General features: G+C 41.0%; 1 protein-coding gene and 1 pseudogene across 1 annotated transcript in view; both read right to left on the bottom strand.

The window, feature by feature from the left end:
- LOC129490288 (antiviral innate immune response receptor RIG-I-like) overlaps positions 1–12,103 on the bottom strand; it is a 337,723-nt gene that overhangs the window by 180,775 nt on the left and 144,845 nt on the right.
- LOC129490281 (protein SPATA31F1-like) overlaps positions 1–12,103 on the bottom strand; it is an 85,206-nt pseudogene that overhangs the window by 5,520 nt on the left and 67,583 nt on the right.

Here is a 12,103-nt window from a genome sequence, read left to right as displayed (position 1 = left end):
GTCCTGCTGGGTGCTGAGGATGATATGGGAGGAAAAGCAGAACAGACAAAAGGGTAAATGGTTCTAACAACCAAAGGACTTCTGTTTACGAAGCCCGCCAACCAGAAAACTTCCCCATATTCAGAGATCTTCCGAGATCCAGCCAGATAGACTTCTTATTATCTAGTTCTCAACCCAAGCCAAATAGAGAGGTTCTTGGCTTTTCAATCAGAGTATGTTGCGGGAAGGGCCTGGTAAGGAATTATAGTCTCTGAGAAGAAAAGTATTACACAAAGGGAAGTGAAGGTATGCTATAAAAATTCTGGGGTGGGGATTATAAGGGGGCACGCTAAGAACTTATAAGCTTCTTATCTGAGGCTTAATTAGTTCAGTTGGGATCATAGCCCTACCCGGCAGCAGCTCCTTTTAGGTTCCAGACTCAGTTCATGGTGGCTCCTTTTCACTTGCCAGATAATTAGAAATCAACATGGTCTAAAGAAATCTTTGCATAATCCAAGCTCATAGAGACATCCTCCTGCGTTTTTCTTGTGCTTTATAGATTTATCCTCCTTATTTGTACAAGTCTAAGGTAAGGGTATGATTACTCCAGCACAATCTCTTGGAGTACTGGCATATCCTGTTTATTTATTCATCAACATGTAATTATTGAGAGCTTAGTATGTCAGATGTCAGGGAGATAGGTCAGTAAACAAGAAAGATACCACTTTTGCCATGTAATCTAGTAAGCAGTTTAACAAGTTAGATCTGTCAGCCCTTTAATTTCAGGAAATTCTTTTTTTTTTTTTTTTTTTTTTTTTATTATTATACTTTAGGGTTTTAGGGTACATGTGCACAATGTGCAGGTTTGTTACATATGTATCCATGTGCCATGTTGATTTCCTGCACCCATTAACTCGTCACTTAGCATTAGGTGTATCTCCTAATGCTGTCCCTCCCCCCTCCCCCCACCCCACAACAGTCCCCGGAGCGTGATGTTCCCCTTCCTGTGTCCATGAGTTCTCATTGTTCAATTCCCACCTATGAGTGAGAACATGCGGTGTTTGGTTTTTTGTCCTTGCGATAGTTTACTGAGAATGATGTTTTCCAGTTTCATCCATGTCCCTACAAAGGACACGAACTCATCATTTTTTATGGCTGCATAGTATTCCATGGTGTATATGTGCCACATTTTCTTAATCCAGTCTATTGTTGTTGGACATTTGGGTTGGTTCCAACTCTTTGCTATTGTGAATAGTGCCGCAATAAACATATGTGTGCATGTGTCTTTATAGCAGCATGATTTATAGTCCTTTGGGTATATACCCAGTAATGGGATGGCTGGGTCAAATGGTATTTCTAGTTCGAGATCCCTGAGGAATCGCCACACTGACTTCCACAATGGTTGAACTAGTTTACAGTCCCACCAACAGTGTAAAAGTGTTCCTATTTCTCCACATCCTCTCCAGCACCTGTTGTTTCCTGATTTTTTAATGATGGCCATTCTAACTGGTGTGAGATGGTATCTCACTGTGGTTTTGATTTGCATTTCTCTGATGGCCAGTGATGATGAGCATTTCTTCATGTGTTTTTTGGCTGCATAAATGTCTTCTTTTGAGAAGTGTCTGTTCATGTCCTCTGCCCATTTTTTGATGGGGTTGTTTGTTTTTTTCTTGTAAATTTGTTTGAGTTCATTGTAGATTCTGGATATTAGCCCTTTGTCAGATGAGTAGGTTGCAAAAATTTTCTCCCATTGTGTAGGTTGCCTGTTCACTCTGATGATAGTTTCTTTTGCTGTGCAGAAGCTCTTTAGTTTAATGAGATCCCATTTGTCGATTTTGGCTTTTGTTGCCATTGCTTTTGGTGTTTTAGACATGAAGTCCTTGCCCACGCCTATGTCCTGGATGGTATTGCCTAGGTTTTCTTGTAGGATTTTAATGGTTTTAGGTCTAACATATAAGTCTTTAATCCATCTTGAATTAATTTTTGTATAAGGTGTAAGGAAGGGATCCAGTTGCAGCTTTCTACATATGGCTAGCCAGTTTTCCCAGCACCATTTATTAAATAGGGAATCCTTTCCCCATTTCTTGTTTTTGTCAGGTTTGTCAAAGATCAGATAGTTGTAGCTATGCGGCATCATTTCTGAGGCCTCTGTTCTGTTCCATTGATCTATGTCTCTGTTGTGGTACCAGTACCATGCTGTTTTGGTTACTGTAGCCTTGTAGTACAGTTTAAAGTCAGGTAGCGTGATGCCTCCAGCTTTGTTCTTTTGGCTTAGGATTGACTTGGCGATGCGGGCTCTTTTTTGGTTCCATATGAACGTTAAAGTAGTTTTTTCCAATTCTGTGAAGAAAGTCATTGGTAGCTTGATGGGGATGGCATTGAATCTATAAATTACCTTGGGCAGTATGGCCATTTTCACGATATTGATTCTTCCAACCCATGAGCATGGAATGTTCTTCCATTTGTTTGTATCCTCTTTTATTTCATTGAGCAGTGGTTTGTAGTTCTCCTTGAAGAGGTCCTTCACATCCCTTGTAAGTTGGATTCCTAGGTATTTTATTCTCTTTGAAGCAATTGTGAATGGGAGTTCACTCATGATTTGGCTCTCTGTTTGTCTGTTATTGGTGTACAAGAATGCTTGTGATTTTTGTACATTAATTTTGTATCCTGAGACTTTGCTGAAGTTGCTAATCAGCTTAAGGAGATTTTGGGCTGAGACAATGGGGTTTTCTAGATATACAATCATGTCATCTGCAAACAGGGACAATTTGACTTCCTCTTTTCCTAATTGAATACCCTTTATTTCCTTCTCCTGCCTGATTGCTCTGGCCAGAACTTCCAGCACTATGTTGAATAGGAGCGGTGAGAGAGGGCATCCCTGTCTTGTGCCAGTTTTCAGAGGGAATGCTTCCAGTTTTTGCCCATTCAGTATTATATTGGCTGTGGGTTTGTCGTAGATAGCTCTTCTTATTTTGAGATATGTCCCATCAATACCTAATTTATTGAGAGTTTTTAGCATGAAGGGTTGTTGAATTTTGTCAAAGGCCTTTTCTGCATCTATTGAGATAATCATGTGGTTTTTGTCTTTGGTTCTGTTTATATGCTGGATTACATTTATTGATTTGCGTATGTTGAACCAGCCTTGCATCCCAGGGATGAAGCCCACTTGATCATGGTGGATAAGCTTTTTGATGTGCTGCTGAATTCGGTTTGCCAGTATTTTATTGAGGATTTTTGCATCAATGTTCATCAAGGATATTGGTCTGAAATTCTCTTTTTTGGTTATGTCTCTACCAGGTTTTGGTATCAGGACGATGCTGGCTTCGTAAAATGTGTTAGGGAGGATTCCCTCTTTTTCTATCGATTGGAATAGTTTCAGAAGGAATGGTACCAGTTCCTCCTTGTACCTCTGGTAGAATTCAGCTGTGAATCCATCAGGTCCTGGACTCTTTTTGGTTGGTAAGCTATTGATTATTGCCACAATTTCAGAACCTGTTATTGGTCTATTCAGAGATTCAACTTCTTCCTGGTTTAGTCTTGGGAGGGTGTATTTGTCGAGGAATTTATCCATTTCTTCTAGATTTTCTAGTTTATTTGCATAGAGGTGTTTGTAGTATTCTCTGATGGTAGATTGTATTTCTGTGGGATCAGTGGTGATATCCCCTTTTTCGTTTTTTATTGCATCTATTTGATTCTTCTCTCTTTTCTTCTTTATTAGTCTTGCTAGCGGTCCATCAATTTTGTTGATCTTTTCAAAAAACCAGCTCCTGGATTCATTAATTTTTTGAAGGGTTTTTTGTGTCTCTATTTCCTTCAGTTCTGCTCTGATTTTAGTTATTTCTAGCCTTCTGCTAGCTTTTGAATGTGTTTGCTCTTGCTTTTCTAGTTCTTTTAATTGTGATGTTAGGGTGTCAATTTTGGATCTTTCCTGCTTTCTCTTGTGGGCATTTAGTGCTATAAATTTCCCTCTACACACTGCTTTGAACGTGTCCCAGAGATTCTGGTATGTTGTGTCTTTGTTCTCGTTGGTTTCAAAGAACATCTTTATTTCTGCCTTCATTTCATTATGTACCCAATAGTCATTCAGGAGCAGGTTGTTCAGTTTCCATGTAGTTGAGCGGTTTTGACTGAGTTTCTTAATCCTGAGTTCTAGTTTGATTGCACTGTGGTCTGAGAGACAGTTTGTTATAATCTCTGTTCTTTTACATTTGCTGAGAAGAGCTTTACTTCCAACTATGTGGTCAATTTTGGAATAGGTGTGGTGTGGTGTGGTGCTGAAAAAAATGTATATTCTGTTGATTTGGGGTGGAGAGTTCTGTAGATGTCTATTAGGTCCACTTTATGTAGAGCTGAGTTCAATTCCTGGATATCCTTGTTAACTTTCTGTCTCGTTGATCTGTCTAATGCTGACAGTGGGGTGTTAAAATCTCCCATTATTATTGTGTGGGAGTTTAAGTCCCTTTGTAGGTCACTGAGGACTTGCTTTATGAATCTGGGTGCTCCTGTGTTGGGTGCATATATATTTAGGATAGTTAGCTCTTCTTGTTGAATTGATCCCTTTACCATTATGTAGTGGCCTTCTTTGTCTCTTTTGATCTTTGTTGGTTTAAAGTCTATTTTATCAGAGACTAGGATTGCAACCCCTGCCTTTTTTTGTTTTCCAGTTGCTTGATAGATCTTCCTCCATCCCTTTATTTTGAGTCTATGTGTGTCTCTGCACGTGAGATGGGTTTCCTGAATACAGCACACTGATGGGTCCTGACTCCTTATCCAGTTTGCCAGTCTGTGTCTTTTGATTGGAGCATTTAGCCCATTTACATTTAACGTGAATATGGTTATGTGTAAATCTGATCCTGTCATTATGATGTTAGTTGGTTATTTTGCTCGTTAGTTGCTATAGTTTCTTCCTAGCCTCGATGGTCTTTACAATTTGGCATGTTTTTGCAGGGGCTGGTACCGGTTGTTCCTTTCCATGTTTAGTGCTTCCTTCAGGAGCTCTTTTAGGGCAGGCCTGGTTGTGACAAAATCACTCAGCGTTTGCTTGTCTGTAAAGTATTTTATTTCTCCTTCACTTATTAAGCTTAGTTTGGCGGGATAGGAAATTCTGGGTTGAAAATTCTTTTCTTTAAGAATGTTGAATATCGGCCCCCACTCTCTTCTGGCTTGTAGAGTTTCTGCTGAGAGATCAGCTGTTAGCCTGATGGGCTTCCCTTTGTGGGTAACCCGACCTTTCTCTCTGGCTGCCCTTAACATTTTTTCCTTCATTTCAACTTTGGTGAATCTGACAATTATGTGTCTTGGAGTTGCCCTTCTCGAGGAGTATCTTTGTGGCGTTCTCTGTATTTCCTGAATCTGAATGCTGGCCTGCCTTGCTAGATTGGGGAAGTTCTCCTGGATAATATCTTGCAAAGTGTTTTCCAACTTGGTTCCATTCTCCCCATCATTTTCAGGTACACCAATCAGACGTAGGTTTGGTCTTTTCACATAGTCCCAAATTTCTTGGAGGCTTTGTTCATTTCTTTTTATTCTTTTTTCTCTAAACTTCCCTTCTCTCTTCATTTCATTCATTTCATCTTCTACCAGCGATACCCTTTCTTCCAGTTGATCGCATCTGCTACTGAGGCTTCTGCATTCTTCGCGTAGTTCTCGAAACTTGGCTTTCAGCTCCATCATCTCCTTTAAGCCCTTCTCTCCATTGGTTATTCTAGTTATCCATTCTTCTAATTTTTTTTCAAAGTTTTTAACTTCTTTGCTATTGTTTTGAATTTCCTCTCGTAGCTCAGAGTAGTTTGATCGTCTGAAGCCTTCTTCTCTCAACTCATCAAAGTCATCCTCCATCCAGCTTTGTTCCGTTGCTGGTGAGGAACTGCGTTCCTTTGGAGGAGGAGAGGTGCTCTGTTTTTTAGAGTTTCCAGTTTTTTTGGTCTGTTTTTTCCCCATCTTTGTGGTTTTGTCTACTTTTTGTCTTCGATGATGGTGATGTACAGATGGGTTTTTGGTGTGGATGTCCTTTCTGTTTGTTAATTTTCCTTCTACCAGACAAGACCCTCAGCTGCAGGTCTGTTGGAGTTTACTAGAGGTCCACTCCAGACCCTGTTTGGCTGGGTGTCAGCACCGGTGGCTGCAGAACAGCGGATTTTCGTGAGACCACAAATTCAGCTGTCTGATAGTTCCTCTGAAAGTTTTGTCTCAGAGGAGTACCCGGTTGAATGAGGTGTCAGTCTGTCCCTACTGGGGGGGTGCCTCCCAGTTAGGCTGCTCAGGGGTGAGGGACCCACTTTAGGAGGCAGTCTGTCCGTTCTCAGATCTCCAGCTGCGTGCTGGGAGAACCACTACTCTCTTCAAAGCTGTCAGTCAGACAGGGACATTTAAGGCTGTGGAGGTTCTCGCTGAGTTTTTGGTTGTCTGTGCCCTGCCCCCAGAGGTGGAGCCTACAGAGGCAGGCAGGCCTCCTTGAGCTGTGGTGGGCTCCACCCAGTTCGAGCTTCCTGGCTGCTTTGTTTACCTAAGCAAGCCTGGGCAATGGCGGGCGCCCCTCCCCCAGCCTCGTTGCCGCCTTGCAGCGTGATCTCAGACTGCTGTGCTAGCAATCAGCAAGACTCTGTGGGCATAGGACCCTCCGAGCCAGGTGCGGGACACAATCTCCCAGTGTGCCGTTTTCCAGGCCCATTGGAAAAGCGCAGTATTAGGACGGGACTGACCCGATATTCCAGGTGCCGTCTGTTTCCCCTTTCTTTGACTAGGAAAGGGAATTCCCTGACCCCTTGCGCTTCCCGAGTGAGGCAATGCCTCACCCTGCTTCGGCTCGCGCACAGTGCGCTTCACCGACTGTCCTGCACCCACTGTTAGGCACTCCCTAGTGAGATGAAACCGGTACCTCAAGCAGAAATGCAGAAATCACCCGTCTTCTGTGTCGCTGGGGCTGGGAGCTGGAGACCGGAGCTGTTCCTATTCGGCCATCTTGGCTCCACCTCCAATTTCAGGAAATTCTTAATCTGAGGAAGGAGCTAAGTAAAATCTCTAACTTGTGTCCAGTATGTGGCAATCTGATTGTACTACATAAACTGGAAGCTCCGTGTTCTGTTTCCATTTTTCCAGATATCCTACAAATTAATGATAGTTGAAGGGAAGATTATGAAAACACACTCCCTTTATTTTTTCTGATTATGAACATTCAAAAACTGAAAATTTTTAATTTATGGCAAAATATACATCATATAAAATGTACCATCTTAGCCACTGTTTTTTCGTTTTGTTTTGTTTTTGAGACAGAGCCTCACTCTGTTGCCCGGGCTGGAGTGCAGCAGCACGATCACGGCTCCCTGCAACCTCAGCCTCCCAGGTTCCAGCGATTCTCCCGCCTCAGCCTCCCGAGTAGCTGGGAATACAGGCACCCACCACCACACCCGGCTAATTTTTGTATTTTTAGTAGAGACGGGGTTTCACCCTGTTGCCCAGGCTGGTCTTGAACTCCTGGGCTCAAGCGATCCGCCCGCCTCAGCCTCCCAAAGTGCTGGGATTCTAGGCATGAGGCACTGTGCCCGGCCCATCTTAGCCATTTTTAATGTAGGGTTCAGCAGTATTAAGTACATTCACACTGTTCAAACCATCACCACCATCCATCTCTAGAACTCTTCATCTTGCAAAACTGAAACTCTGCACCCACTAAAAACAACAAAACCCTATTTACCACTCCCACCCCCTGGTAAATACCATACGACATTCTTTAGAAACATTTTTTTTTAATATGGAAAAGTTTAAAGGCACTAGAACTGAAACGTAACACACATTTCCACCATCCAGAAGCAATTGGTGTTAATATCTGGAACATAAGATGGAATCACATCTTAGCTGAAAATTAGACTCTAAAGTTGTGTACAAAGTGAAAATTGTGTATGTCAAAACAACTATTGAAGGCCGGGCACGGTGGCTCACGCCTGTAATCCTAACACTTTGGGAGGCCGAGGTGGGAGGACTGCCTGAGCCCAGATGTTCGAGACCCACCTGGGCAACATGGCAAAACCCTGTCTCTACCAAAAACAAAAACAAAAACAAAAACAAAAAAAAACAAAAACTAGCCAGGCGTGGTGGCGTGTGCATGTAGTACCAACTATTTGGGAGGCTAAGGTGATTACCTGAGCCTGGGAGGTCAACGCTGGAGTGAGCTGTGATCATGCCACTGCACTCCAGCCTGGGCAACAGAGTAAGATACTATCTCAAAAAAAAAAAAAAAAAAAAAAAAAAAACCCTGTTGAAATTTTCTCTAAAGAAACTTCCAGTTAGATATAGCAGCTTGAACACATAGTTCTGGTTGATTTTTGTCATCTTACACTTACATGTTAGGAAGGACTCATGCCCAGAGATGCCCCAATCAGTTTTTTAGGGCCTCTGTCGTAAATACTGGATAGCCAAAGATCACCAGACATTTGAGGGAAAACGGAAAACTTAACAATGAAAAAACAGGGCCAGGTGCAGTGGCTCACGCCTATAATCCCAGCACTTTGAGAGGCTGAGGTGGGCGGATCACAAGGTCAAGAGATCGAAGACCATCCTAGTCAACATGGTGAAACCCCATCTCTACTAAAAATACAAAAATTAGCTGGGCGTGGTGGCAGGCGCCTGTAGTCCCAGCTACTCAGGAGGCTGAGGCAGGAGAATCACTTGAACCCGGGAGGTGGAGGTTGCAGTGAGCCAAGATCGCACCATTGCACTCCAGCCTGGCGACATAGCAAGACTACATCTCAAAAAAGAAAATGAAAAACAGCCATCCAAAAACAAACAAAAAAAGCTTGGAAGAAACAGAAATTAATTCTCAGAGGAAAAAAAGTAATATTGCATCAATGAAACAAGAACAGAATGTGGGAAAAAAAAGGGAACACCCAGAGAAAAGAAAGAATTCTCATAAACACCTGAGAGCAGAAAATTACTCGATACCCAGGAAAAATATTGGAAGAAAAAATTATTAGAAGATAAAATATTAGGAGAAATTACACATAAAGTAGGGCAAAAAAGATAAAAGATAGAAAAGAAAATATATTTTCTTAAATACTTGAGGGTCAAGCCAGGACATCTACCATCCAACTATCGGGGTTCTAACAAAACAATATACAACACAAAAGAGAGGAAATTATTAAAGAAATAATACAAGAACATTTCACACTAAAAGACCCTCTCATGTACATCGCTGTGAAATTTCAGAATATGTAGAATAAAGACAAGCGGTAAAGCTTTCAGAGGGAAATAAACAGCTTGTACAGAAAGGATCAGGAATCAGAATGACCTCAGACTTTTCAGCAGCAACACAGGAAGGTAGAAAACAATGGACTATGTCCTCAAAATTCTAATAAAAAATCATTTCCAATCTAGAATTCTAAACCCAGCCAACCTAAAGATGAAATCATGAAGGCACACTAAAGATGTTTTCAGATACTGGATCTAAAAAAGCTTACCTCCCATGCACACCTTCTCACGAAGCTACTGGAGGATCTGTTCTACCAACCCAAAGAAGCAATCCAAGAAAGACCACATGGAAGCTGGAAGACAGGAATTCAACCACAGGATACAGAAAAGGGTCTTCCCAGAGTCGTCAGGAAAGGCTGACAACTGGGGAACAGGTCTAGAGAGCGCAGTCCAGACTGCAGTGGGAGGGCGGGCAGAGGGCTCCAGAAACGGCACCAAGAAAACAGTAAGTTGCCTGATGTCTTTGATGGTGCTGAGGGGAATTTTACAGCTTGAGCTGAGTGAGGATTAATCAGTGATAAGTACACAGCTAAGCAATCTGCCCCCATCCCCAAATAGAGTCCATTAACTCTATGAAAAAAAACATTTTACAAAAGAGAAAGCACAACTATCACATACTTCATGGCTCAGTTGTAAAAAATAGTTACATACTTTTCACATTCATTATAATTAGTATTCATGATTTTACTACAGTATGAATACTGCTTTAGTACTATAATGCTTAGAATTTGATATTTATAATATTAGCACTGTTTAGTATTTAATGCATCCAATACTACTAAAATAAACTAGATCTCCATCAATCTCTACTTCAAAGCCAGGCACAGTGGCTCATGCCTGTAAATCCCAGAACTTTGGGAGGCCAAGGTGGGCAGATCATTTGAGGTCAGGAGTTCAAGACCAGCCTGGCCAATGTGGTGAAACCCCGTCTCTACAAAAAATACAAAAATTAGCAAGGTGTGGTGACGCACACCTGTAATCCCAGCTACTTGGGAGGCTGAGGTATGAGAGTCACTTGAACCCGGGAGGCGGAGGTTGCAGTGAGCCGAGATCATGCCACTGCACTCCAGCCAGGGCAACAGAGTGAGACTCTGTCTCAAAAACAAAACAAAACACAACAAAAAACACTCTACCTTAATTTTTCCAAATATCCTCAAATTCATGATGTCTGAGGGCACGAACATAAAGGCATGAACATGAACACAAAGGCATGAACAAATTCATCATCTCTGAAGGCATGAACACATACTTATGGCTATTCTGCTAACTGCTGGATAAAACAATGGCACATAGAATCTAGCACATTTAAAAAATACTACACTACAACTGGCTGGAATTCATACTAATAATATAATTATGATTCACTGTTATCTATTAATATACCTTATCATATTATTAGATCAAAAGACAATAATTATATGATTATTTCTGTAAGTGATAAAGGACATTAGATATAATTCGATATCCATTCTTAGTAAAAACTCTAATACAATAAGAATACAAGAATATTTCCTGAATATGATTATCTGTTGGTGGGAGTGGTGGGGGGGGAGAGTATCTACTTGTGTATATGTGTTAGTGTCACTCTCCAAAACTGACATCATCTTTTATTAAAAAGATATAAAAGCATATTATTTAAAACCAGAAACAGGTCATACATTCACAATCATCAGTTTTATTTATCACTGTTCTGGAGGTATTTGCTGATGCAACTGGACAAGAAAAGTAGTAATAGATACAAGCAACAGAAAAGAAGAGGGGAGAGTGTTATTTACATATAGCACCTGGAAAAACTGACATGAATTAACATACCATAAACAATATAAGTATCTAGCTAGGTGTCAACATTCAAAATCAGTATGTAAAAATTGCTTTCAAATTAAAGAACTGGCTGAAAGACATAATGAAAGAATACATCCCATTCAAAGTAGTAACAAAAAAAAATACATGGCTGGGTGCAGTGGTTCATGCCTGTAATCCCATACTTTGTGAGGCTGAGGCAGGGGGATCACTTGAGCCCAGGAGTTTGCGACCAGCATGGGCAACATAGTGAGACCCCGTCTCTACAAAAAATAAGAAAATTAGGCCAGGGGCAGTGGCTCACACCTGTAATCCCAGCACTTTGAGAGAATGAGGCAGGCGGATTACTTGATGTCAGGAATTCAAGACCAGCCTGGTCAACATGGCAGAACCCCTTCTCTACTAAAAATACAAAAATTAGCCAGGCGTGGTGGTGCATGCCACTTGGGAGGCTGAGGCAGGAGAATCACTTCAGTCTCCTGAGGTGGAGGTTGCAGTGAGCCGAGATCACACCACTGCCCTCCAATCTGGGTGACACAGCAAGATTGTCTAAAAAAAAAATCTTTATTTTTCATTTTTTACTTGGCAAGCTAATTTTGAAAATTATATAGAAATAAGAATAGCCAAGAAAATTCCAAATAATTGAAAAAATGCTGAGGCAAAATTAATTTTAACAGATAATAAAACATGTAAGATAGTGTGACATTGGACACAAAGAAACATTTCAAGTGAACAGAGTACATCCAGATACATACAGGAAGTTAACATAGGATAAAGCTTCATTGCAAATCAATGGAGAAAAACTGCAGAGATGGGAAACTACAGCCAGGGAGACAAATTTAGCCCATTGTCTATTTTTGGATGGCCTGCAAGCTAAGAATGGTTTTTACATTTTTTTAAAGTTAGGAGGAAAACTAAGAATTTAATAATATATGAAAATTACATGAAACTCAAATTTCAGTGTCCATAAATAAAGTTTTATTTCTTATTAGTTTATACACTGTCAATGGCTGCTTTTGTGCTACCACAGTGGCGATGAGTAGTGTTCAGAGACCATACAAATTGCAAAGCCTTAAAGTATTTA

The sequence above is a fragment of the Symphalangus syndactylus genome, chromosome 9 (assembly GCF_028878055.3).
Source record: "Symphalangus syndactylus isolate Jambi chromosome 9, NHGRI_mSymSyn1-v2.1_pri, whole genome shotgun sequence".
NCBI classification, from domain to species: domain Eukaryota; kingdom Metazoa; phylum Chordata; class Mammalia; order Primates; family Hylobatidae; genus Symphalangus; species Symphalangus syndactylus.
Note: the sequence above shows the minus strand (reverse complement) of the source record. Positions and strands in the feature narration are given on the sequence as shown.